Source organism: Medicago sativa, chromosome 5 (genome assembly GCF_051527215.1).
Source record: "Medicago sativa cultivar Bolivia chromosome 5, Bolivia_mono, whole genome shotgun sequence".
NCBI classification, from domain to species: Eukaryota; Viridiplantae; Streptophyta; class Magnoliopsida; order Fabales; family Fabaceae; genus Medicago; species Medicago sativa.
In genome coordinates this window covers 44,440,571-44,465,566 of record NC_140753.1, presented here as the reverse complement: position 1 = coordinate 44,465,566, position 24,996 = coordinate 44,440,571, and the positions used below count along the sequence as shown (strand labels likewise).

At 36.8% G+C, this 24,996-nt stretch overlaps 1 long non-coding RNA gene and 1 pseudogene across 2 annotated transcripts; both read left to right on the top strand.

Annotated features, from left to right (window-relative positions):
- Positions 1-1,369: 1,369 nt before the first annotated feature.
- LOC146922342 (uncharacterized) lies at positions 1,370-3,567 on the top strand. The gene is made up of 3 exons (XR_015010847.1): positions 1,370-1,756; positions 1,904-1,958; positions 2,292-3,567. It is a non-coding gene; the product is annotated as an uncharacterized LOC146922342 (long non-coding RNA).
- Positions 3,568-10,074: 6,507 nt separating this feature from the next.
- On the top strand, positions 10,075-14,550 carry LOC146922341 (nicotinamide adenine dinucleotide transporter 1, chloroplastic-like; annotated as a pseudogene). The gene is made up of 8 exons (XR_015012419.1): positions 10,075-10,451; positions 10,622-10,705; positions 11,630-11,736; positions 12,505-12,553; positions 12,804-12,913; positions 13,252-13,346; positions 13,752-13,840; positions 13,931-14,550. The product of XR_015012419.1 is annotated as a nicotinamide adenine dinucleotide transporter 1, chloroplastic-like (transcript).
- Positions 14,551-24,996: the final 10,446 nt, after the last annotated feature.

The window sequence follows — 24,996 nt, the reverse complement described above, 5'->3', positions numbered from 1 at the left end:
TCACTTTAATAAACCTACACAAGAAAATCGGATCATGTAGGATTGATGACCCCGAACCCATAGAGCGTGTATAACCTTATTGTGATCGGCATGTGAAACTCAATAGCCGGAGGGACATAGTTCCCCATGAACTCATTACTTAAATAGAATCCTTATCTCATAACCGAACGATTGATTGTCTTTTCATCCAACAAGGAAATAGAGGGGATTCGAAGAATCCTAACCGTCGCTAAAATTCTACAATGAAACCAAGTAACTAAGTCACTACTACTACTACTTTGCGCAATCAAATCATACTTGCAAACTCCCTCAATTTACTGCTTGTATTTATTTATTTATTCACATTTTATTTTCTCGTTTCAATAAGTCACTCTCGTTGCCGACATAAAACAACAATCCATGTGGATATGATCTTATTTACTACTTTATTACTTGAAAATGGTTAGGTGCACTTGCCAAATTTAGTCATCAGCCCTTAGAAAACCGTATTTTCGTAAAAGTTCATTGGAAGTTGGTAAAGTGTCGTCCAACATTTATACATAAAATTTGTAAAATCGTCGCCCGAGAGATTCGAACTCTCGCGGGGAAACCCCATGTACCATTTATACATAAAATTAACTTGTATTTTAGTGCATATGTATTAGAGAAAGTTGTGTTCATCCATATAATCAAATAAAACCTCATTTCTTCGGTATTTTTCCGCTGTCTCACTTCCATGTCTAAAGTTGATCTGTTAAAAAAAAATCTTCATAAGTGTTGCAACTTCCTGATCATGTTATGGCATATTTTTTGTGCATATGATCAAGAAAATTTTCTTTATCATTCTCCAAACATTTTCATCAACAAATGATTTGTAAATAAATCAATCATAAAATGATTTTTTCTTCAAAGTTAATTCTTGTAATTTTGCTAAACTGAAACTCATACTTTTGAGTGGAATGAATATGTTCATCATGGTGTTTTTACCATTTCCTTTGTTGGTCAGACAACCTCAAATTTCTTTGTTGTTGCACTAGTTCGTATAATTTCTCTTGTTGTTTGTATAAGTTGTGTTTTGTTCATTGAAAATCTTTGATAGAATTTAATAGGGTGAAACTTTGAGTAGATTTTAAAATCGTCATAAAATGTATGTATAATTCCTTTTGACGTTAATTGTAGTAATAATTCCTTAAAGAATGTAATAAAAATACTCAATTCGAGTTATGACATAAACAACAAATATAATCTTGTATAGCTTGTGATCTAGGTTATTCTTTCATGATTCTTTAATTGTGAAAGTCATTTTCTTCCTTGAAATTTAAATACTTGTTGATAAACATAAGGTAATGAAAAAGACTATAAATCATGAAACTCGTCTTCTTGCTCGAACCTAATTCTATCTCTATTGATTAAAAGAATACTATTTTAATATCTTCAAGCTCGTGATACTAAATTAAATCCTCTTCGTGCCCCATTTTGCATGTGTTGGTTGCCATTTCATTGATCAACACCGGAAACCACTCAATTGACTCGTTACATTGAGTCCTACGTTCACTCCTCTTCCACTCCAACTCACCAGGTTTTATAACTTCAATATTATTGGTTTGTCCTTAGAATCCAATTTTCCATCTCAATTGGTATCAGAGTCTGGTTACTCTCGCCTCCCTAATCATTCAATGACAATTTTTTCCTTCGTTCTACTGTTTCTCTGCAAGTTTCAAGCTAGGATGCAATTGGCTTGTTGATAAGGACCGATGCTTTAACTCTAGAAGCACTTGTATGTGTTTTAAATTTACAACCAAAAAACAAATATTGATTTTTTTTATAGTATGTGTTTCAAGAATTTGAAATGTTTTAATTCATGCTTGCTTAATTTGTATTTTTTTTATTGACTTGACTTGTTTTTTCATGTTTCAAAATTTAGGTTAGAGAGTTGGATATGTATTTGACTTCAACAAATACCATAATTCGGTCAAGAGGTGTGTTTTGTACATAAAAATATCTGTTAGATCATGAATAAGGGTGCAAAACTAAAATTTTCTGCAGCTTGTAGGAAGTTATTTTATTCGAACCCGGTCACATAGCTGATCTGACATTCGACTGAATTCTCTTCAGCCTGATTTGTATGCTAAAATTTTCTACTGCTTGAAAATTTATATGTACTGGTGAAAATGTGCACGGATAGGTGCATACAGATAGCATACAGATGCCACTCACATGCAAATTTGTGTATGGATGTAAATTTTTATAGGATGTATTTTGCTTTGAATTATGTTTTTACTAGTGAATGTCGACTGGATAAACTTCTTCAGGAATTCTTCTTCTGGCAGAGGTGCTTACTCGCATCAACTCAATATCTCTTGACCGTAAAACTATACATAGCTTGGTTGGATTTTTGATCAAGGGAAGACTGGTCAGTATATATACTTATTTATTCTGCTACATGGCTTACTTTTCTAAGTTCTTGTATGGAGAATTTTCAAGAAATTTATTCAAGTTTGTTTCTGTTGATGGCTTTCTTATTCCCTCTGTTCATTCCCACAATTCCTTTTCCAAAATCCATGTCACAGATTTCATTTGTTTCAAAGTTTCACAGGGTTGCAATTGAATTGAATTCATTGTCAAGATGGATAGATTATACGATGTTTATAAGCTTTATAGTTGCTACAACCCTTCCATGCACGTAATATACTGAGTCTGTGCGTTGTGATACTCAAATCCTAAATCTATCCCATTTATCATTTTGAAAAAAGAAATACTGATTCTCTGTTGCATTGCTGATTAAACTGGATTGTAGATTGTTGTTCATTTTGAATTCACGAAGTGTTGAAATTGATGATCCATAACCACTTTAATGCCAAAGCCATTGCTCAATATTTTTTATAACACTTGCATTTTCATTCTTTAGGACTGTATGACAGGAAGGTAAATTGTTTTTCTTGCCAAAAGGCAATAAAATTTTATGCCGCTGATGTAAAATAGAATTGTTCAAATTTGAAAAGACATTAAGCAAAAGATCCCTCATTCAAAGTAAAAATGAACATTTGAAGTTATTATGTAGTTATCCTCCCTAAACTATATTCACTAAACATCTCACCCTTAATTTCTCTGTTTGAATGCTGCCGCTACGCTTTGAACCACTTGATTGCCTGCTAGAACATCATGTCCATTCAGTTGCCACGTTGGTAGTCCTTGCTTCCCTAAACTTCTATACACCAACGAATAAAGCAAAATGAAAATAAATTTCATGAATATACTAATTCTGAAGCACGGACACCTATGACATTAAGTGTGTCCTAGTGTCCGACACGCATCGTTGTCCAACACCCGTACAAAACATGTCAGACAAGTGTCCCAAAATTAACTTTTTTTTCTTTGCTTTGACACACTTTTTCACTTCTTAGACACTTCCCGGATACTTCTATGGGGTTTAAAGATGTGTTGAAGTAGCGATGATCAATGAAGAGGTTGAAGATGTTAAATGCTATGACGTCATTTTTAACCTTTCGTTATAATGGATGGATGCATGAAGTGGAAAATTGTCATATTTTGGTTAAGACGTTTTTGTAATGTACCAAAACTCTCAATTTAGATTACATATATACTTTAGTTCTTTAATTTAGATTTTTCGTTCCAATTGCACAGGCTTTGGGCTCTATGGTCAACAAACTCGTTTCAAAATCCAATGGTGCAGAGAAGCCTGATGAACTTATCTTGGAAGAAGCTGTTGATCTTACTGATTTATGTCTCAGTGTCACAAATGATAGATTGTTTCAAACCAATGCCATTTGTGGGCTCTCATGGATTGGAAAAGGTTTCCTGTTGCGTGGTGATGAAAAGATTAAAGACATCACTATAATATTTATCGAGTTCTTAATATCAGACAGAAATAGTTCCTTGACTTCAATTGAAGGTTCACATGAAAATACTGAAGAGCAGAAATGGGGTCCTTTGGCGAGAAAATGTGTCGCAGAAGCTTTTCTTGTTCTTATGAGTTACGTTGAAGATTGTTTGAACCGAAAATTTCATGCCACGGTACGGCCTCTATATAAGCAGAGGTTTTTCCATGGTGCCCATCTTTTTACGAGCCTTTGCACGTCATGTCTGACACTCCACTGATTGTTATACTGATCAGTAATTATTTACCTTATATTTATCTTAATTTTGTTTTTCTATTGAAATTTTTTGTTCACATGTAAATTTTTCAGCTCATACCAGTTCTTCTGGATTGCTTGTCTAGGTAGACAAAAATGATCCAAGATAAAGATATCTTGTATGGTCTGTTGCTAGTTTTATCTGGGATTTTGACAGAGAAAAATGGTAATTACGATGGCTGTAGTATTTAACTTACCTGTTTCATAAGGATGTAATTTTTTGCAAGAAAAAAATGACCTGTAAATGTTGTATTACGTAAACCATGTTCATACATGCAGGACAAAAAGCTGTCATTGAGAATGTATATATTATCATCAACTGTCTACTTAAGCTTGTGGACTACTCTCATAAAACGGTATAATTTATTTACTGATAAAACATGCCGACTTTATTTGTGTCATAAAGTCGGCAGGCCAGAAAAATATGCATGAACTCCTGGTTATTTTGGGCTGTAACTTAGACAGTACAAAAACTTGTCTGAATAAGCTGCTTCAAAAGAGCTTACGTTTCTCAAACTTAACCAGTGATGGTTTTGTTCTCAAGAATTCCTGCCAAAACCTTTAAATCCCTCATAACTTTGTTGCAATCCTAGTTATTTAGGACTATCAAAATTAACAATGATATTAATGGTGGATTTCATTTTCTTCCCTTGTGCAGCTTGTTCGGACGAACATCAAAGGCTCATGTCATATTTACAGCATTACTTACAATTTCAATGCTGTTGAATATAACAGAGATTAGTTCTAAGCATCAAACATAGATAATGAAAATCTTTGTTATCTACTAAACAAGATAATATAATTGCAATGTATAAAACTAAGAAAAATACGACAAATTGAACTACAAAAAAAATGTAAGATCGCATTACATTAGAAAAGCAACAATAAACCCTAATTATAACTTCAACTCGTGAGGAGGAGCCATAGAGAGGACAACTGTGTTCACAAGATAGAGGAGGATTGATCTCCTTCTTCGTCTTCACATCCAACACATCATAGAGAGGACAGCAGGAGGCTTGTGAGTGTGGAGCTTCCACCATTGTTGTTGCTCTTCTTCTATCCCGGCAGCAGCGGCAGCCAATCGACCAACCATATCACGAGAATGATGGCCGCACACAACAAAACAGCAGGAGTCTGTGCTAATTGCTCAATGCTTTGAATAGACATTTTCATAAATATTTTGTTTATTTTGAACTTTTTTATATTTTCATTTTTGGAAACATTTGAGTGCCTATTTGTTATTCTTCATATTATACACGTTGATCATATTAGGTTATACAAGCTATATCGAAGTGTCTTGATGATTCAAAGAAATCTGTTCGTAATGAAGCTTCTCAAATGTCGGCAAGCATGGTTAGTATTTCAGATTTTTTTCAAGAACCTTTATGATGTGAATTCGAATAAATTACCACTCCAATAAAATTTAGATATTTGGGGTAAAGGAGGTAGTAATCAATGAATAAAGTAGTCTCAGAACTAAGAGTGAAGTAACACCACAAGCATATTCAAAGCAACAAATATAAGAAAGAAAGGAAAGAAAACAACACACCAATATTGTTTATCCAATTCGGTCCGAAAATGACCTTTAACAACTTTATCTGAAATTTCATTTATTAAAGAGAGTTGTTACTCTGCTGACCTCTTAATGAGCTCGGAGTAAGCGTCAATGTGCCATTGTGTTTCAGTCAGTGCTGCTTGAATGACTTCAGCCATCCAAACATGTCTTTCTTGCTCGTATTCCTAGAAGTATGGATCAGGTTCATGACATTCTATATGGTAGATATTGTTGTGATGATTGAACTGATCTGTTGCAAAATAACCCATGATTCCTTTGTTTCCCCTTCTTCCTTACCATGAGTATGACAAGTATTTGTGTAATAACAAGAACTCCAATGAGAAGAAAAAGAAGGTGTTAAGAGACACTCTAAGATCCTTTTTCTTACCTGCTCCCATTTCGAGTAGAGAGAATGGTATAATCCCGCCGTCACCCCAGAATGAAAGAGGTGATCTCGTAGTTATTGGTCCGTGAAGATACTTTGTTAGGTGCTTCGTTTTTCTTTTTCTATAGAGGTCAAACCTAAACCTATGCTCGAGAGATAGTTTTCCATATATTGATAAGGGGTGTATGAATTCTCGAGAGGAGAGGAGCCATGATGGCCCCCTTGAACGCATGAATCCCACGAGTGAATAGAAAGTTTGATCTACATTGGATCTCACCCGAATTGCCCCATCTATCCTCCCGAGGAGAAGTTTGGTTTCAAACCCCGGTTCAAACAGGAGAATTACGTTATGCTAATGTGCCTTGGATGATCCACATCTCGTGGTCGGGCGTTGATGAGCACATTGAACTATCTATGTGGCCGAGAGCCCTCATTGACCAGAACAACGACGCAATTATGAGGGGCGCGCTCTACCACCGAGCTAATAGCTCGTTGTGTGGGCCTCCTATAGGGGCCCATTGTCTCAAAAGCGAGAGAAACCCCATCTCTCTCTCTCTTTCCCTTTTTTGTCTCATGTCGCCCCGTGGTGCGATATGGGACAAAAAAAGAGCTCATATCAACTTGTTCCAACCTAGGATAATAACCCTATGAGCGTCGTCCCACTTGTCACTTCACCATTGGGAAACAAAGAAAGACATCCATCTAACAATTTTAGATGTTAGATGGATGGGCTTTGCTTCTTTATGATTTTCCCGAAACAATCATAAATAAAAATATCCAAGTAGCATTATTCTACGAGTAACTATAAATACTAATAATTATTATTATGCTTACTTTACTCCTTTTTTTAAAAATAAATAAATAAATAATAAAATGAAATAAAACAATTACGAATAAATAATTTAATTTGCTTAGTCGAAAATATCAACAATCCCCAAACAACGACGCAAAAATTTGATGGTCGGATTAGGCAAGTGTACCAAATCGCTTACCTTGTAATAAAGTGATAAGTAGAGTATCGTATCCACATGGATTGTCGTTTCGTCTAAACAATTTGCGTTACATATTTAAGAACAAAATAAAATAAAAGAGATAAGGGTTTAAAGTTTTGCAATTTAATCTGTTTGCAACAGAGCAAAGTTACCTGTTTGATTGCATAATGTTAGGGGCGGTTAGGATTCTTTGAATCCCTTTATTCATTTGTTGGAAATAATTAACGGATCGAAGTCGCATTCGGTATTCTAATTAGACTATCTAAGTGATGAGTTCGTCGGGACGTGATAACCTAATCAGTTTGTCAAGTTGCACCTATTGGTTGCACGGTGATCCTTACGTGGTTTTACTCTCTTGGTCGATTTCGATCTATCCCACTCGCCCGTTGAGTTGCACCTCGCTAGTCACACGGTGATCCTTACGTGTGGGGTCTTACTCCCTCGGGAGAAATTGAAACATAAACTTAAATTAGAGTTCCTAAATTTCTAGGTATGATGGTCAATGTTCCTAAAGGTTTGTCATCTATGAATCTTAGAAGTACATAACGTACTCTCCCTCTTGGTAGTTTTACAAATGGCCAGCCCTATTAGCGTCTACCTTACCAAGGTGCGAGGAGAATGGAGTTAATGGGCTGATTTAAGTCGTGAAGTCACATGTTTCCTTAACTACAAACTAGTTACTACGATTTCATCGGTATGTTCATCAATGTTAAGTATGTCACCTCCTTAAGTACTTACTATTAGGGTACGCTCGCTTTCGCTTATTTCGCTAGTTATTATCAAGATATAAACATAAGTATGAGACCATGTCACTACCTAAGTGCCTAAATCGAGTTATGCTTCGTAGGAGGCAAATCGCTATAGTAAATAATGAACATAAAATAATTGAATAAAAGACTCTAAATTATAAAATTATCCAACTAACGTAATAAATGTTCATCTTAGAACCATATCTTAAAAGATTTAGTTATTCATGGTAACCGAAAACAAATTACAAAAGAAATAAAACATACCCTAGAAAAACCTTGAGTGTGGAGATAGACTCCTCCCTTAAAGCTCCTAGTGCTTGCCTTCCTCTTGAACCGGTTTGTTTCGAATGAGAAATTGTGAATGAGGAATGTGGGATTTATAGGGAGAGTTTCCACCTAAACTTGGGCTAAAAGCACGAGCTTTCTTCACCAAAAAGTCACAAAACAATGTCTTGGGTGGCAAGAAAAATTGCGCCGGGCGCCTAGGACCATGCGCCGGGCGCATGTGAGTGATGAATTAGGCGTTAGGTGCCTACTTTCATGCGCCGGACGCCCAATATAAATTTACGGCGCCTCCATTTGTGCATCTGGGCACATGTGAGTGTCGACGATCTTTGAAATCGTCCGTTTCTTCGATTTTTCGTGTGTTTACTTCTATGTAAGATGTCCAGAACTTGAGAACATAATTCCTCCCTTTGAGGCCTCTTGAATCTTCATTCGTCAATCTTTCCAATGTTCTCACAAATCTTCATATGTCTTGCTTGTACGATATGCATGATTTCTTCGTAAATTTGCAATAAAACATTTTAAAATTGCTATGTTTCGGGAAGAATGGGATTACAAACTCAAATATAATAAGCATTACAAATGTCTCAAAATCATAAGCAATTGTTCAAATACTTTTCTCTTCTCGCTTGTAAAACCTACCGAAAATGACCGAAAACATGCTAAAACTAATGTATCATGACATGTCATTTATTCGAGTTCCAATAAGTACACTCAATTTTTAGTATTACCCTATTAATCTCTTAGTATTGTCATTCTAAATTTCAAAGTAAAGAACCCAATTAACAACGTAAAGTAAAAACAAGGCATAAGGTCGGTGCATCCTATATATGCTTAGAGTAGTGTTAGTAACACTTTCTTTTCAACACTCTCTTCGAATTCACTTATAGGTTTAAATATGGTGGGTCTCACACTTTGGAAATGGATTCCACTTAAAGTGGTGGGTCATGACCTTTGGTTTCATCAATAAGAGAATGAGTGTTAAAGAGAGTGTTGAAAAGAGTGTCCTTAGCATTCCTCGTATGCTTATTAGACTATACAAAATGGATGAACAAGTTCTATAAACTTTAATGGTTTAAACTATGTTTGATTTATGACTTAATAGCAGCTTTAACCCCATAACTTTCCCAAAGTTGCGATTTTGGCCCCCAAGAAAAAAAACTACAAAGCCGCCCTAAGTTTTGCACTCCGTGGCGCTTTTGGCCCCCAAGGCCAATTTTGACTCGGTCTACGGCGACGTGGCACCGTAAGTGAGGTGCCACAAGTTATTTTTTTTAAATTTTTTTTTGTCTTGGGGGCCGAAATCTGCATACGATTGTAAAACTTTGGGAACGGTTTTGTAGTTTTCTTTCTTAGGGGACTAAAATCGCAACTTCGTGAAAGTTAGGGGGCGAAAACTGCTACTAAATCTTGATTTATTTAAGTAAAGTCCAAATCGGCCTATTCTCGTATTTAGCACGGGTTATTACATTAGTGACAAATATAAACAAAATTAACTTTAATACTCCATCCGTTTCAAAATGAGTGTCGCTTTAGCAAAAAAAATTTGTTTCAAAATGAATGTCGCTTTACATTTTCAATACAACTTTAATTTTTTTCTTCCAACTTTACCCTCTTCAACTTTTCTCTCACACAATTTTCAATGCAACTTTAAGTTTGTCTTTTTCTTATAAAGTAAGGGCAGTGAGTAAAAGTGCTATGTCTAATGATTATTTCATTCCATTCTTTAATCTGTGTGCGATGAATTTAAAGCGACACTCATTTTAAAACGGAGGGAGTAGTAAGATTTGCGTAAAAGAAAACTTTTTTTTTTTCAAGGAACGTAAAAAAGAAAAAAAATGAAAAGTAATTCAAAGAGTAAGATGAAGTTTGATTCATTTTGTGAGTCGGCAATCGAAAGCTGGTTCATGAATTCACAGTGAGTGACAGTGACACCTGCATCGTACAAATTCGACTCAACCAGAGAGAAAATACCGAACAAATTCCCACGCTCTTTCATTTCGCACTTTTAATTCCCAAATTACACGTTACGTTTAACTCACCTTCCTAGATCAATTCAATTCAATTCAACCTCCAAAAATTCAATTCAACACCCCTTTTCATTTGTCTACACCCCCTTTTTTCTTCTTCACCATATGTAATGTTATATAATGAGATAAATTTGTTAAGATCTACCATGTGAATTTTCTTCTTCCACCATTTAAGTTGCTTTTTAATTCGTTAATTAACTTTGTTAAATTGCAATTAAAAGGGTGATTTTAGATTTTAATATGAGTAACAATTGCCAAAATTCTGGTACTAGTCATAATATCAGAGGTTTAATCTCCAACGCTGGTGCTGGTGCTGCTGCTGGTAATTTTTTTGGTCTTTTTGGCTTCGACCCTTTTCGTATTTTGTGTTTTTCTTTAATGGGTTCCTCTCAAAATTTCACTTTTTTCTTCTAGTTTTGTGTTTGGTCAATTTTGTGTTGTTTTTCATGTGATTTCTAGAATGTTTGGTTTGACATTGTGTGATTGTTATAGGGGCAATAGCTGCTACGTTTGTGTGTCCATTGGATGTGATCAAGACAAGGCTACAAGTTCATGGCCTTCCACCTGCGCAGAAAGGTACACTTCTTGTTAGTTGCTTAATGGGCTCCGTACCACCGACACTTCTGATCGAGACGTGTCAGCGTATTCGACACGTGTCGGTGTTCGACTCGACAGTCCGACACGACACATGCGGTTACATTGAATTGTTTAATTTCTCACAATTTTATTGGTGTTCCGTGTCGTGTTTGTGTTTGTGTCCATGCTTCATAGTAAATGGGTCATGGACAATGCTGAGGCTGATGTTGGATTTATGTTAAGATTGAAAAGAAGTAGTTTTGTAACATATATAATTTGTTAGTTTACTGCCTTTGGATTATTTTTCTGTAAAGAAGTGCTTCTCCGTTGAGAGTTAGGTGTTTTTATCACGAACATGAGGCTGAAATTTGTATATTGTATTGTTGAAACTTGATTAGGAGTTATAATAGTTCAATTCAAAGCAATGTTGTCAATTGCAGATAGCGGAACATAGCATAGCAGTTTGTTCAAATCGTGCTTTAGTGCTTCAATAGCTTAGTGTTGTCAAATATCGACCATGGCGGATATAGGTGGCGGTTTTTTGGCTCTCCATGATACCCAATTTCGGCCAATATGATGGGATTTTACGCCATAATACAATATGATGGCGCCACAAAGCAGCTGGTATGGCGGAATTTTGGCTCTCAGTTATGGACTGCCATCCACCATAGACAACACTGCACTTGCTACTATTTGACAACAATTTGTACTAAATCATGGATCGCTGAACAATTGTGGTTTGTCAAACTTCTGCTACACTACAGCGCTATAGGGCCGCTATATCCGCTATTTGACAACACTGATTCAAAGTATATCACTGATACATGCAACACTACTATAGCAGAACTATTTCAGTATGAATAAATTACGAGGTGCATTTGTTGAGTGATTGTTTCTTGAGCCTAACCTTTGCTATTCTCCTAGGTAGTGTCATTGTCACGAGCTTGCAGAATATAGTTAGGACTGAAGGCTTCAGGGGATTGTACCGTGGCCTTTCACCAACAATACTAGCATTGCTTCCAAACTGGGCAGTGAGTTTCTTTTACCGTTCCTTTTCTAACTACATTTTGTCTTGTGATTGGCGTCCATTGCAGTAAAAGATGCTATGTTCTGTGAAATAGAAGTTTGGATAAATTTCTATTCTGATTCCGTTATATCTTGTTTCAGCATTCTCATGTATTCCCACTTGCGATACCATATACACGAATATTAACAAACAAAGACAAGACATAATTGATAACTTCATGAACCGAATAATGTCCACATCAAATCTTATTTGTCATAAAATCCTCTATCTACTCTCTATGATAGCCTTCACCAACCAACTTGCAGACCTAATGTTTACAATATCTTTGTTTGCTTAATTTCATAATGGAATGTAGTGAAATATTCTGTCTCTGACTGCTTAGTTTTAATTATTGTTGAATGTAATTAGCTTCAAATTACGGCTCTTGGGTACTTTAGTTTTATGGCACCATTTTACCAAGTTGATTTCAAGGTCTAAATTGACAACTCATGACAAAAAATAATCGTATAAGATGACTACATCTTTTTCCTTCTTGCATAGCACTAGATGTGTAATGCAACAAATACGTTTGCATTTGTGTGAAGAATCTTCTGAATGTTAATCTTCCAGTTGTCTCTACTTTTCCATGAAGATCCTTTTTAAAGCATTGATTAATCATATGTCTTATATTAGAAGATGAATAATCTCATTTATTGTTTAATCATATGATTGTAATAGCTTCTCTTCATAATTCATATATTTTCAAATGACAACAAATTCATTTCAACTGTAGGTTTACTTCACATGTTATGAGCAAATAAAGGGCTTGCTTCGGTCACATGGTAAATATTATCTTAATGATGATTTCTTTTTACTTGCATTGTTTCATCTCAAAATGTGAAGTGGAGAGTTTGGGAGTATGATACCAGATTTGTCAAACTTATTTCCAATTCTGGTTTCCTCAAATCCTGATTTTTTTTTTTTACTAACCTCAGATCCTAAGTGTTTTGTTTTTTACTAACTTCAGATCTTGAGTATATTTTCTGGATTTACTACTTTTTATGACGATATTTGTTGGTAATACTGTCGCAGAGGGTTGCAACGAACTCACAACTATTGGAAATATTATAGCTGCTGCTGGAGCTGGGGGTGCAACAGCAATATCTACAAACCCATTGTGGGTTGTTAAGACAAGACTTCAAGTAAGTTAGTGCTTCTCATGCATTTAATCTTGGTAAAATATGTGTGAAAATAGGAATTTACGCTCTTTTCTATTGTTATTTTTCTTAGTCCTTTCACCGTTGATGTCTCATAATCTTCCATATATTTATTGGTGCATTTGCGAGCCAAACTAATCAGTTAAATTTAATAGTTTCTGCTGTATTTTGTTTTAACTTGTATTTGGTTGCTGTACCTCTTTCTGTTTTAATGACGATTTATTATAAAAAAAATGAGTTCTTTATTTCACTTATTCACTGATACCTATACATGCCCTTGTTATGTTAGATATTAATTCATTTTTCTCTCTGAAACCTATCAGACACAAGGTATGAGGCCTAATGTTGTTCCTTACAAGAGTGTTCTCTCCGCTTTGACAAGGATTACTCATGAGGAAGGCCTACGAGGACTGTATAGGTATGTTTTCTAGTTCCCTAATTTATGGTTAATCATTTGATCAAATATTTTATTCGCAACTATCTCTTTCCCAATGAATAGTGGACAGCAGATAACTTGTTAATCTTACATTATGAAAAAAGAAATATTATAGAATAGATGCAGTTTCCTTTATCCAATCATTTCAGAAAAATAACGTAACCCATATGCCTTTTTTCACAAGGTGATGTCAGCGATATAAATAACAATGGTTAATGCCAAATTTGGACCGACAATATAAAATAATAGTGAAACCTCTTTAGACTGGAGAAAATGTATTCTGTATTAAAATAGACGGCACTGCTAATGTGTACATAACTTCATCACCAAGTTTGTTTCTTGTGTGTTTAGTTTTGAATTATGATTGTATTATATTCCTTGATGCAGTGGTATTTTGCCTTCATTAGCTGGTGTAAGTCATGTAGCAATTCAATTCCCAGCATATGAAAAGATAAAGTTGTACATGGCCAAAAAAGGTACAAAATGCTAACACTATTTTATTTATATATTTAGCGATCCTTGAAATAAGTACAAAACTTATTCAATGAGGATTTTAAATGTTTCAGATAACACAACTGTCGACAAGCTAAATCCTGGGAGTGTTGCAATCGCATCATCAATTTCTAAAGTAACTGCCTCTGTAATGACTTATCCACACGAGGTAATACGTTCCCGGCTGCAAGAGCAAGGCCAAGCGAAAAATAGTAGTGGAGTTCAATATGCCGGGGTTATTGACTGTACTAAAAAGGTGTTTCAAAAGGAAGGCATTAAGGGATTTTATCGTGGTTGTGCTACTAATCTATTAAGAACAACCCCTTCGGCTGTTATTACATTCACCAGTTATGAGATGATACACAGGTTTTTGACGCGAACTATACCACAAAACGAGCCTAACAAACCCAAACCAGAAGCCAGTGACATTGATACAAAAAACGGTGATGATAGGGGGAATCACCACCCTCTCAATCTAACAAGATTCCTCTCGGAAACAAAGACCAGCTAACAAGACATTGATTCATGTTTTGTTTTTTAGTTGTCTTTTCTCATATTCAATTTATATCTTGGTTGGCCAGAATTTTGTTATTCCTATTCAGCATGTAAATGCTCGATTCTACCATAATTGTGAATTATATTAGCCAAAAAATAAAAGCAAAATGTGAATAAGAACAAGGCCATAATTTGAACACGCTTTCCTTCCTTTTGTTTTTGGTTTATTATTTGTGTTGTTCAACGAGTAAATCAACATTTAATTAAGTTTTTGAAATTTAAAAAAAATTGTCCCTTAAATTGAAGAACGTAAATCAATTTAGTCCCTCAATCAAAATAAACATCTACTCAAACCAACATAATACTACAAAAAACTAATATTCTTTATTCTTGAAAATGTTGATTTGAAAGTTTTGAAAGAGACTAAATTGATTGACATTGATAAATTAAAGGACTAAATTGGTATTTTACAAATTTAAAGGACTAAATTGATCGGCATTTATAATTTTGAAGGAGTCGAATGTGCATTTATAATTTTGGTATGCACACATGGTCTTTGCAATTCTTAGATTAGATCACTTACATTTGTATTTTTTTGTTGGTCGATTCCTACATTTATGTCAATTACACAACTTGAGTGAGTGGATGTGGTATCCCATTGCCCCATTCATGTAAGTAAACATAGTAGTGCTTTCTCTTTAATAGCTGCTCTTGGGACCATGCTTATCTGTTTACAAGACACGAGAGGGAAAGGATGATATTGTAATTATGGTAGGACATTCTTGTTGGTGCCATTTTAAGCATGCATATGATATGTCGTATGTCAGGTAAACTTTTTATTTTTACAATCAAAATGTGAAAAATCATTGAATTCTGCTCTTTACCGAAACGTTTTTGCTCATTCCCAAGTGAAAAGACCAGAATGCCCCTGCGTGAGTTAACTCCCGCGGTATGAGTTAACTCATGCTAGTGCAAATCTCGGCATGAGTTAAATCACGCTAGTGTAAAACCCCTGTGTAAATCTGCGTGAGTTAACTCACGCTTGTGTTTAAGACTAGCGTGAGTTAACATGCGTAGGGGTATTTTGATCAGTTCACTTGAGAATGAGCAAAAACATTTGGATAAAGAGCAGAATTCAAAATCATATGTAATGATCCCTTCAATTTGAATTGAGTGTGAATAGAGTGAGTCCACCAAATTGTTGATGGGAAATTGTCTCGTTTCAAGGTTAGATTTTTTTATATTTATTTTTGGTGAATATTTGAAGGTTAAGTTTACCATGATATATGTGTCAAAAAAAAAAAAAGTTTACCATGATATAGTATGCAAAAATTGAACTTAAAACCTTTTATATTAACTAACTTAAAATATCTTGAGACTAGTTATTAATATTTTGAAATTGGCTTTATTATATGATACTATAAAAGTTTAAAAGTAAAATGTTGTGCCATAGAAATAAAGAATTCACTCAAATTACAGTCTTTCATTCTAGGGGTATTTAGGAAATGCTTGTATTTTGGAATGATTTAAAGATCTAATATGTTTTGGGTTATATCTTTCAATAAATCAAGTTCATGATTTTTTTTTTATTTAGATTTATCGAGGATATGATTTCAAAAACAATATTTTTAAATATGTTTTGGGTTATATCTTTCAATGAAATCAAGTTCACATGATAGAGTTAGGACAATGATTTCATTGTGAGAATTTTCATAGTTGGCTTTATAAAATCTGAAATGAAAACCAATACAATTGATGAAGAGCTTAGCTATAATGAGTGGATCCTTGTCATGTAAGACTTGAATCAATTTGAAAGGAACGGGTTACGGTCTTTAGTTCAAAAATCTAACCACAAATCTATTATTATAGATAGGAAATTATCACAAATAGGATAAGGACAGTACTAGTAGCACAATGGTATTCTCAACAAGAAAATATTGGCTTGTCAATGGAGAGGATGTTTATGTAAGAATACACATGTGTCAGGGCTGTCGTGTTCGTCAAGTATACGTGTCACACATTGAGACACATATTCGATTAAAAAGGTTGCTGCTACTAAGAAAATAATTATGAAAATTATCCGACTATTACTTTTCCCACCCTATGTCATACTCACGCGTCCTATGTAATTTCTCGAAATGCCCTTCGGATTACGTAATCCGGAAAAATACGAAATGCAATTCGGATTACGTGATACTGAACTGCTTCGATATATATAAGGAAAATCACCCCTCCCATTTTACAGTTTCAACCTCTCCCTCTCCCTCTCCCTCTCCCTCCCTCCCTCCCTCTCTCTCTCTCTCTCTCATCCCAAAATCGAACCACACAAATCTGTCCAAACTTGGAGTTTTTTGCTCAAAATCACCGCATTTGAAGCTTTAACGAACATCAAATTGAAAGTTAGTACCGATTCCTTATGCATGCAAGTTAATATGGTCGATTTTTTTTCGTGCACCAAGCCGTTCGGATTTCATATTCCGAACTACATTGTTGCCGTTCGGATTATAAAATCTGAATTGCACCTATGTTATTTTTTTTTCAAGTGTTGTGCCTTTTATGTTGATTACCCTAATATGCATGTTACAGTATGGATCATGTTGATCACATAAGGGGTGATAATGAGGCTATGCACGCTTCCGTTAGGAGAAAGTGTCGAGAGCGTCGGCAGGCGGAGGCGGAGGGTATAGTTCCGGTTCCCGGGCGTAGGGGTGGCGGGGAACGCCATGTTGATGCCGACGACAAGCCTCTCGCTTGAGCCATAATACAATTAAATGGACGCGGAGCATCGGGTGGAGGTTGATGCCGAGGGCCGAGAAGGATGTGGGTGATGCCGAGGCCGAGGAGGATATGGTTGATGGCCGGCAGCGGCGGCGGCGGTGGATGGGGAAGCGTGTGCCGAGCCGGACCCCGAGCCTCTAGATGACTATCCTGGTGGCCCACACGACACTACCCCGTTGACGAGGTACCATGTTCATGTGGCCGGGAAGGCGGCAGATGGTGACGTACCTATTAATGTGATACTTTAAGGATTGTAAACTCGTTGTTAATCTTTGTGAAACCGATGTTAATGTTTTCTTTTAATTTTTTTGCGGTGGCGAGGCAATTTAAAATGCGTCAATAATGAGAAGAAGATTGTTTTGATGCATGATGTCGATAACGTACATATCATGGCTGTACGGTGGTGGCGTGATGGACTGAGTGCCATTGGTCTTTCTTGGCTTTAGGATAACGGCTACAACTTGATTGACCACGACTTGTGTTTTGCAATTGGAGGTTGATAATGGAGGTGATATGGAGGAGAAGGTGCGAAGTTACGAGCGCAGTGCTCTCCGCATACATTTGTTGTACTTGGTGGGGATCACGCTCTTCACCGACAAGAGCGCCTACTAAGTGGATGTTGTCTATCCGAGGTACTTCGCAGAGACTGGAGGTTGTTCTTTGGTTATTCATGGAGAGTTGCTGCACTATCAAACTTGTATAAGATGCTTAACAATGCTTCCCATTGGAACACCAAACATTTGGGTGGATACATGACTTTGTTGCATGTATAAATAAATAATTATGTTTGTTTTTTCATTTGTAAGTGTTGGTTAGTTGTATATTTACAAGTGGTTGTCTTTGTTGCGAGGCTTGAGTGTATCAACATTTCGGGGGTACATGCAACAAGGATGCATGAGGTGGATATCGGAAACATCGGCATCCATGCGCCATGGTTTTTGCACCATGGGTGGATTTGTCTCGCACCCGAGAAGAGTACGGAGGGCATCCGGATCAGCCGGATCCGGCGGGAGTTGTCATGGCCTCATACGGAGAGCACCGTCGGGCATGTCCCTTTGAGCGGGTCGGCATTTATTACGGATGGCTTAGATACGGTAACCGCAAGGTGAGATATCCGCCGAAGCGGGTGCTTCGTCGGTTTGGAGTACCGGAAGACTATCCCCGGACATCCACATGAGAGTGCACCTCCCCGGGAGACCTTAGTGGATATCACCTACCGCTTTCGGCATTATCTTGATCATGCGCTAACACCTCAACCGGTTGCGTCACCATGCGGTGTAGGGTATGGAGGCGGAAGAGGGATACATCATATGGTTTTATCGCATCTCTCATCCACACATGATTCTTCCAAACCAGAGGTTCCGGTGCCGAATCCACCGGATCGGGGAGACCCTTGATGAGATTGCCGCCGAGGAGGATGGAGTTCGGGGTACTTGTAGCCGTCCGGAATGTTGACCCGTATCGCAGACCATGTATATGTTGTGATGTCCGGTGGTGTTGTGCCGCAAGAGTCCGAGGCATGATAACATTTGGAGGAAGTCTTGAGAGAGGTTTATGGTGGGGAGTTTTATGGTTGTAGGCATAATGTTGAGGGTGGTAGGGGTGTAGTCATTGGTTGATTGTAATTTTTAATTATGTTATGTTTGAATAATGTGGATATTTTTTAGTGATATAACATTTGGATAATTTTATTTTTATGTTTGATTAATGTTATGTTTGAAAATTATGTTGTGTTCTTAAATGTTGTTTTGAATTAATTTTTCTGTTATGAATATGGTCAATGCATAATATGTCTTTAGAAGCAACCTAAATGCCTCTCGTGCCGATGCAGTTCGAATTATATATCTAGATTGGTTTTACACATTCCGGATTATATAATCAAACATCCTTTTTCACCTCAAATGTTGACTTTTTACGAGGTCATTGACACATTCGCATTATATAATTCGGAATGTGTAAAACTAGTCCGGAATATATAATCTGAACCCATCCAATGCAGTTTAGTATCAAGATCCTTCAGGGTGCTTCAAGCTCCAAAATGCACGAAAATTTTCGGATTACATAATCCGAACTAGGGGTATTTTGAAAAAAAAAGGACGCGCTAGAAACGGGAAGGGTGGGAAAAGTAATAGTCAAATTATCTGTATCACAAGGTTGAAACAAGATACAAATTTGATGAACAAAATAAGCCCAAGAAAGTGCAATAATGATCCAATATATATATATATGTGATTTTCTTTTTCCACCCTTCTTGCTTTTCTCACGCCCTTAATTGTTCCAATTTTGCTCCCATCTTAGGGGACTTGAGTTGCTGGATTGTGGAGTGAATCACGATAATTACATGTGTTGTTTCTATCATGCCTCGTCTCATTATCACTAATCTAAAGAGAATCCAAATACGTAAAAAGAAACCAACACAATTCAAATACTCATTTCTTGTGTTTTTCTCACCATTAGTGTGGTCTCAAAAATCATAATCTATTCGGTATATCAATGTAAATCAAATGATTTATGTCAATGATAATGATGAAGAAATCATGCATTTACAAATATGTATACTTTTTATTAGTGATAAAATGATTTTATATTTAAAAAATTCTAAACATGTTCAACTTGTGTGTAATTATCTTGTCATTATAATTATGCATGAACGACATTTTTAAAATTTCCCCTTTATATTATCAAATGTTGAAAAGTTAATTAGAAAATGATTTATAATTATTACCAAGTTTTTGAAGGTGAGAAAAAACACAAGAAGGGGGGTTGAATTGTGTTTTGAAAAATTCTTCGTTTCTCCTAAAACCGAACACACCGATCGAAGCTAAGTGAGACAGCCTTCGAAGTGATAATCGAGAATCTAAATGCGGCGGAATAAAACGAGAGAGAGAAGAAGAACGACACAAAGCAATTATACCGGTTCCTTCCACAATCCGGAAGTAGTCTAGTCCCCCTTGCACTTCCAAGGAGATTTCACTATGAGTAATATTCGATTACAAATGCTTAAGCACACAAGCAAGAGACTTCCTTTGCTCGAAGCACACAAGCTAGAGACTTCCTTTGCTCAAGAACACAATCAAGAGACTTCCTGCTCAAGCACAACCGCAAGAGACTTCCTAACTAAACAAAATTACACAGAAAATTGTTTAAGGTTGAAAACTTGATATACAATCGTAGGTGCTCACAATACAAATCGATACGGACTCAATGGACTTAAGAATTTCTAAGATATGACTTTGAGACACGAAATTCTAAGTGAATGCGTAACAATTTCAGCAGAGGTTTGGTACTTGTGAAAATCTTGTGAGTCTTTCGTTCAGCGTTCTTGCATTACCAAATCTCTAGGTCTTCACTCCTTTATATAGAGGTGTGAAAGAGACGTTGTGAAATTGCCAAGACACCAAAGAGTCGTTGTTGAAGCTTGATCTTTCACCAATGATCTTTTGCCCGATTTGGTTGTTGTCCTATGAAGAACCAATTTGAAATTCATTCCTTATCCAAAGGAACATATATGCGAGCGAGACCGTATTCGGAGCCGTTTTCTTGTCTTGTAGCGTGGACACAAAACGAGTAGTGGAGAACGTGGTTGTACAATTCGTACAAAGTACAATGTCAACGCTTTCGTCCAAATTGCAAGCACAAGCCTTCAAACACCTTTGAAATGACCGTTGCAAAACTCCACTAATCCTTTGTTTGTGTTTTCGAATCCAATAGACGGCTTTTGCATTGATAATTCTTCAATTCTTGAATCTTTTGCAAATCCGATTGAGATTCGGCTTCCGGTGAAATAGCTTCGATGAGGCGGCTTACGATGATGTGACTTCTGGACTTCTTGTCTTCGGGAGCACTATTCTTACTTCGAAGCGACTTAACTTCGGGAGCACTATCCTTACTTCGAAGCGACTTAACTTCAGAGAGCTTTTTCTCTTCGCAAGAAGTTGCCTTCGGGAGCGTCCAAGCTTCAAATTTTTGTTGTTTCCTTTGCTCTTTATTTGCTCATTCAGAACCAATGATGATGTAACTTTATAATTATGATCATGTACACTTGAACAAATATTAGCTAGTCCAATTTACAATTTTTTAATACCTTGTTATCATCAAAACTCTTTAAGGTTCATTGTTAAACACATTTTGTTCCAACAATCTCCCCTTTTGATGATGACAAACAAAAGTATTTAAAATTGATCAATTGTTGTTAATCTAATTAACAAGTTGACTTTGGGGTTACGAGGTTTGTAAGCTCGCAGTCCGAGGTTTGTAAGCTCAAACTCCCCCGAGTCTCGATAGTCTTTAAGGTGAGGTTTGTAAGCTCCCCCTAAGTTCTATCCAGGTTAATTAAATTCATTTTTCACACAATAAAAATATCGAGCTTTAAAAAAATTGAATCATTGAAATAATTAACTTATAGATAAGAAGAATGGTTCAATTAATTTTACTTGAATTTTGATACTCCTTCTTTCGTTCATAACTTATACCAATAAGGTAAAAAAAATGATAGAAGTTTTTCAAAAATTTCAAATGACATTAATGTTAATGGGGCTCGAGCCTTTAAATACTTGTCACATATACTCCCCCTTTTGTCATTATCAAAAAAAATGAGATAAAAATAAGCATAAAAGACAAAAAGATTTGAGAAAAACTCAAACATGAGAGAGTATACTTAAGAAATTAACTAAATAAATCAGACCAAAGTATATGAACATGAATATCCAAAAATCGAAGCGGTAAGCGGTCAGAATCATTTAAGCATTCGAAGCATAGAAAAATAAAACAAGATGGTTTCGAAACAAGGACTAAGAAATTAAAACAAACAACAAACAAAAGATAACACTAAGGTGTGCAACTAAGGGTTGGTTTGTTGTTGTTTCTTCATCTTCTCCATTTCTTCGAGTTTTTGCCTTCAACAATTCTTCAAGGTATTGTTGCCTCTGGAGAAGAGCCTGTTCCCTTTCCTTAGTCTCTTCTGCCGTGCCATCTGTTTCTTTAGAAGCTTACACAACCTTGCTTCTCCGGTCAAGTAGTCCTTTTCCGAGAAGAAAGGCTGGTTTGCCGAAGCGATGTAGAACTTCTTACTCGAGATTCTCGTCGAGATGCTCCATTAACTTCCCGACGAAGCTTCCTTGCTTCGATGCACTTAGCCCTTATGCTTTCAATTAGCTCGGTTGCCGGTTACGAAGTGATGCCCGGGAGTCTTCATATGCGTTGGTAAGATCAATTGTCATCCTTTGATCCACCAGATTATGCATTTGACTAAGGATTGTGAGAAGCTCGGCATTAATATATCCAGATTCCGGGATGTTTGTGGGTGGTTGTTCAAGGGTTTCAAGATCGGAATCACTGATTTCCGGATCTTGAACGGGGTTAGGAACTGGAATGGTAAGGTGTGTTTGTGTGTTTGAAGATGAGGGCTGGTCGAAGCAATGTGTGCGGTTAGGTCTTGGACATTGACTTGAGAGTTGTCAATATCCATGGGAGTTGGTTGTGGGGAGTGTTCAATTTCGGTTGGTGGTTGTTGTGGTGAAGTTGATGTTTGAGTGTTGAGTTGGGGGTCAATGGTAGCTATTGGTGATTGTGGGGGTGTTGTGGGTTTATGTGGTTCAGGTGTTTGTTGATGGGGGTTTTACGAAACAACATTTTCGAAGCATTTGCTTCGGAGTTGTTTCAGAGGCTTTTTCGAGGTAGACTCAACATTTTCTGGAGGAATCATGTTGAGAGGTTGAATGTTAAGGGGTTGAGGGTTATGGCGAAAGATAGTATCAATGACTCTTTCTCTCTGCTCGGCCATTTCAGCCAACTTCTCATTAATTATGTGACCAATCGGTTCATAAGTAGTTGATCGAGAGGGCTTTTTGTTGGTTTTGGTTGATGTTGATCGGCTTTTTACCGGTTTTTGAAAAAGTTGAGCTAAGGGTATATCATCATCGAATCATCGAATCCGATAATGATGAGGATGCGGAATCTCGATGATATATTAATTACCTTCTCCGGTTCGGGATCGAATCCTCTTTAGCGGACTCACCGGTCATCGGCATCGGTTGCTTGGCTTCGAAACTACGGACTCTTGTAGCTCAAGAAAGCAATTTTCAAGACTTTTTCAGCCGCCTTCTTCCCTTGTAAGTCCTTTAACCCCAAATCGAAGCATCTTGAGCTGTCAAGGTGATATGAGGAAAATCCTTGGTCCTCCTCAAGGCCGGCTTCCTCTTCCTCTTTGGTATAGCCGGTTGTACAGAGCAATACCGTAACTTAGGACTACACAAGAGTTGTTGTCTTCAGCTACCTCTTCAATTGATGGCATTGCGGAACCACCAATCTTAAGCTTGACGAAGAGTGTCTTGCCTTCTTAGCAGATTCTTCAACCTTCGGATACTCTCGCTTTGGTTATTTTCCTCTTAACACTTCGCTTTTTGCCGGAGGCACGGTACCACCATACATTTCCTCGGGTACTTCATCCAACCCGATGACCTCGTTGGTTGCCACATAGTGTTCCTTGATGTACCTCATCTCGTACTTCAATAGGATCCCGCTTGCGGATGGGTGGAAAATCCCTCATAAGATCGGACACGACATGAGATTCACTTAGATCGGTTCTAAGTTTGGTGACCTTGCCGATCGGCTTCATGTTCTTGAGAGTTTGAGCATTTATGAATGCTCCGGTTTTGTATCCAAGATTCCGATCTCGTGTAGCCTTGAGCTCGCTTAAACCGTCCAAGACACCTCCTTGATAGAATATTTACGATAAGAGTCTTCCATAAGGAACCCGGGGCCTTGGTTTATCTTGCGGTGACTCTGTTTCGGACACTCTACCAAGTACTTGAACATGTATTTGGGCACATTCACCTTTTCCTTCTTGATGAGGTGCTTTGGAGAAAGACCTTCTCGAGCCAAATTTGGTTTCTCATTGTCACCACATGGAAGCAAATCCTCATTACGAATCTTCGAAGCATCTTGGTTTCCATGTTTAATTCAAAGATATTTCTTCTCCTTTTCGAATTGAATATAACCAAGTTAGCTCTTTCCTTCCAAATGCGTTGTTCGCCGGCACTTGAAAGATCAATTCCGAGTAATATCCGGATGCTTCAACCTTAAGAACGACTTCTATACGCCATTGAGTAATTCTTCTTGGAATACCGCGGATACTTGATCCGATTTCATCCTCAACAAACGGTGCAAGACCCATTTCTTCTCTTGTTTTCCCTTCTAATTCGGGATACATTAACACCATTTGACTTTCCTCGGCAAGGGATGCCGCTCTGTTGTAAAATTTTGCTCTTACCCGAAGTGTCTAACCGTAGCTTCGTATGTTGGTCCATTCAACATTTTGAAGTAATGCATGAGTCCTTGCTCTTCAAAGTAGCTTCGATCCAACACTTATGAAAACCCGAGAATCAAAATCCACCGGATTCTCTATCCGGACTTGTAAATCCCATTCTTCCAATTTCATGCTTCTTCCTCTGTAGTCATATTCGGGGATCATTCGTGAAGTAGATACCGAATCTTCTCGTTGCGAACTAGATGATGCCATTTTGATGATTGACGAAGATTTGAAAAAGATGAAGATTTTAGGGTTCTAAGGTTGAGAGAATGCGCTTACTTCGCAAGAAGTTTGAGAGCAAATGTGTTTGTTGTGAGTGAGTAGTGTGTGAATTGACAAAGTGTTAAAAGTAAAACGATTGCAATTCAAAAGAGACAAACAAACATAACATTAATGACAAAATTGGGGGCGCGTGAAAAGTACTTTCAAAGCTAAAATCATCATTGCCCTTTTTAGTTATACACCAACACATACGAGGCCACGTAAGAAGTTCACATAGTAACTACCAAGTTAGTGGGCCGAAGTTACTTTTAAAAAGTAACTCCTAACGTTTCCACT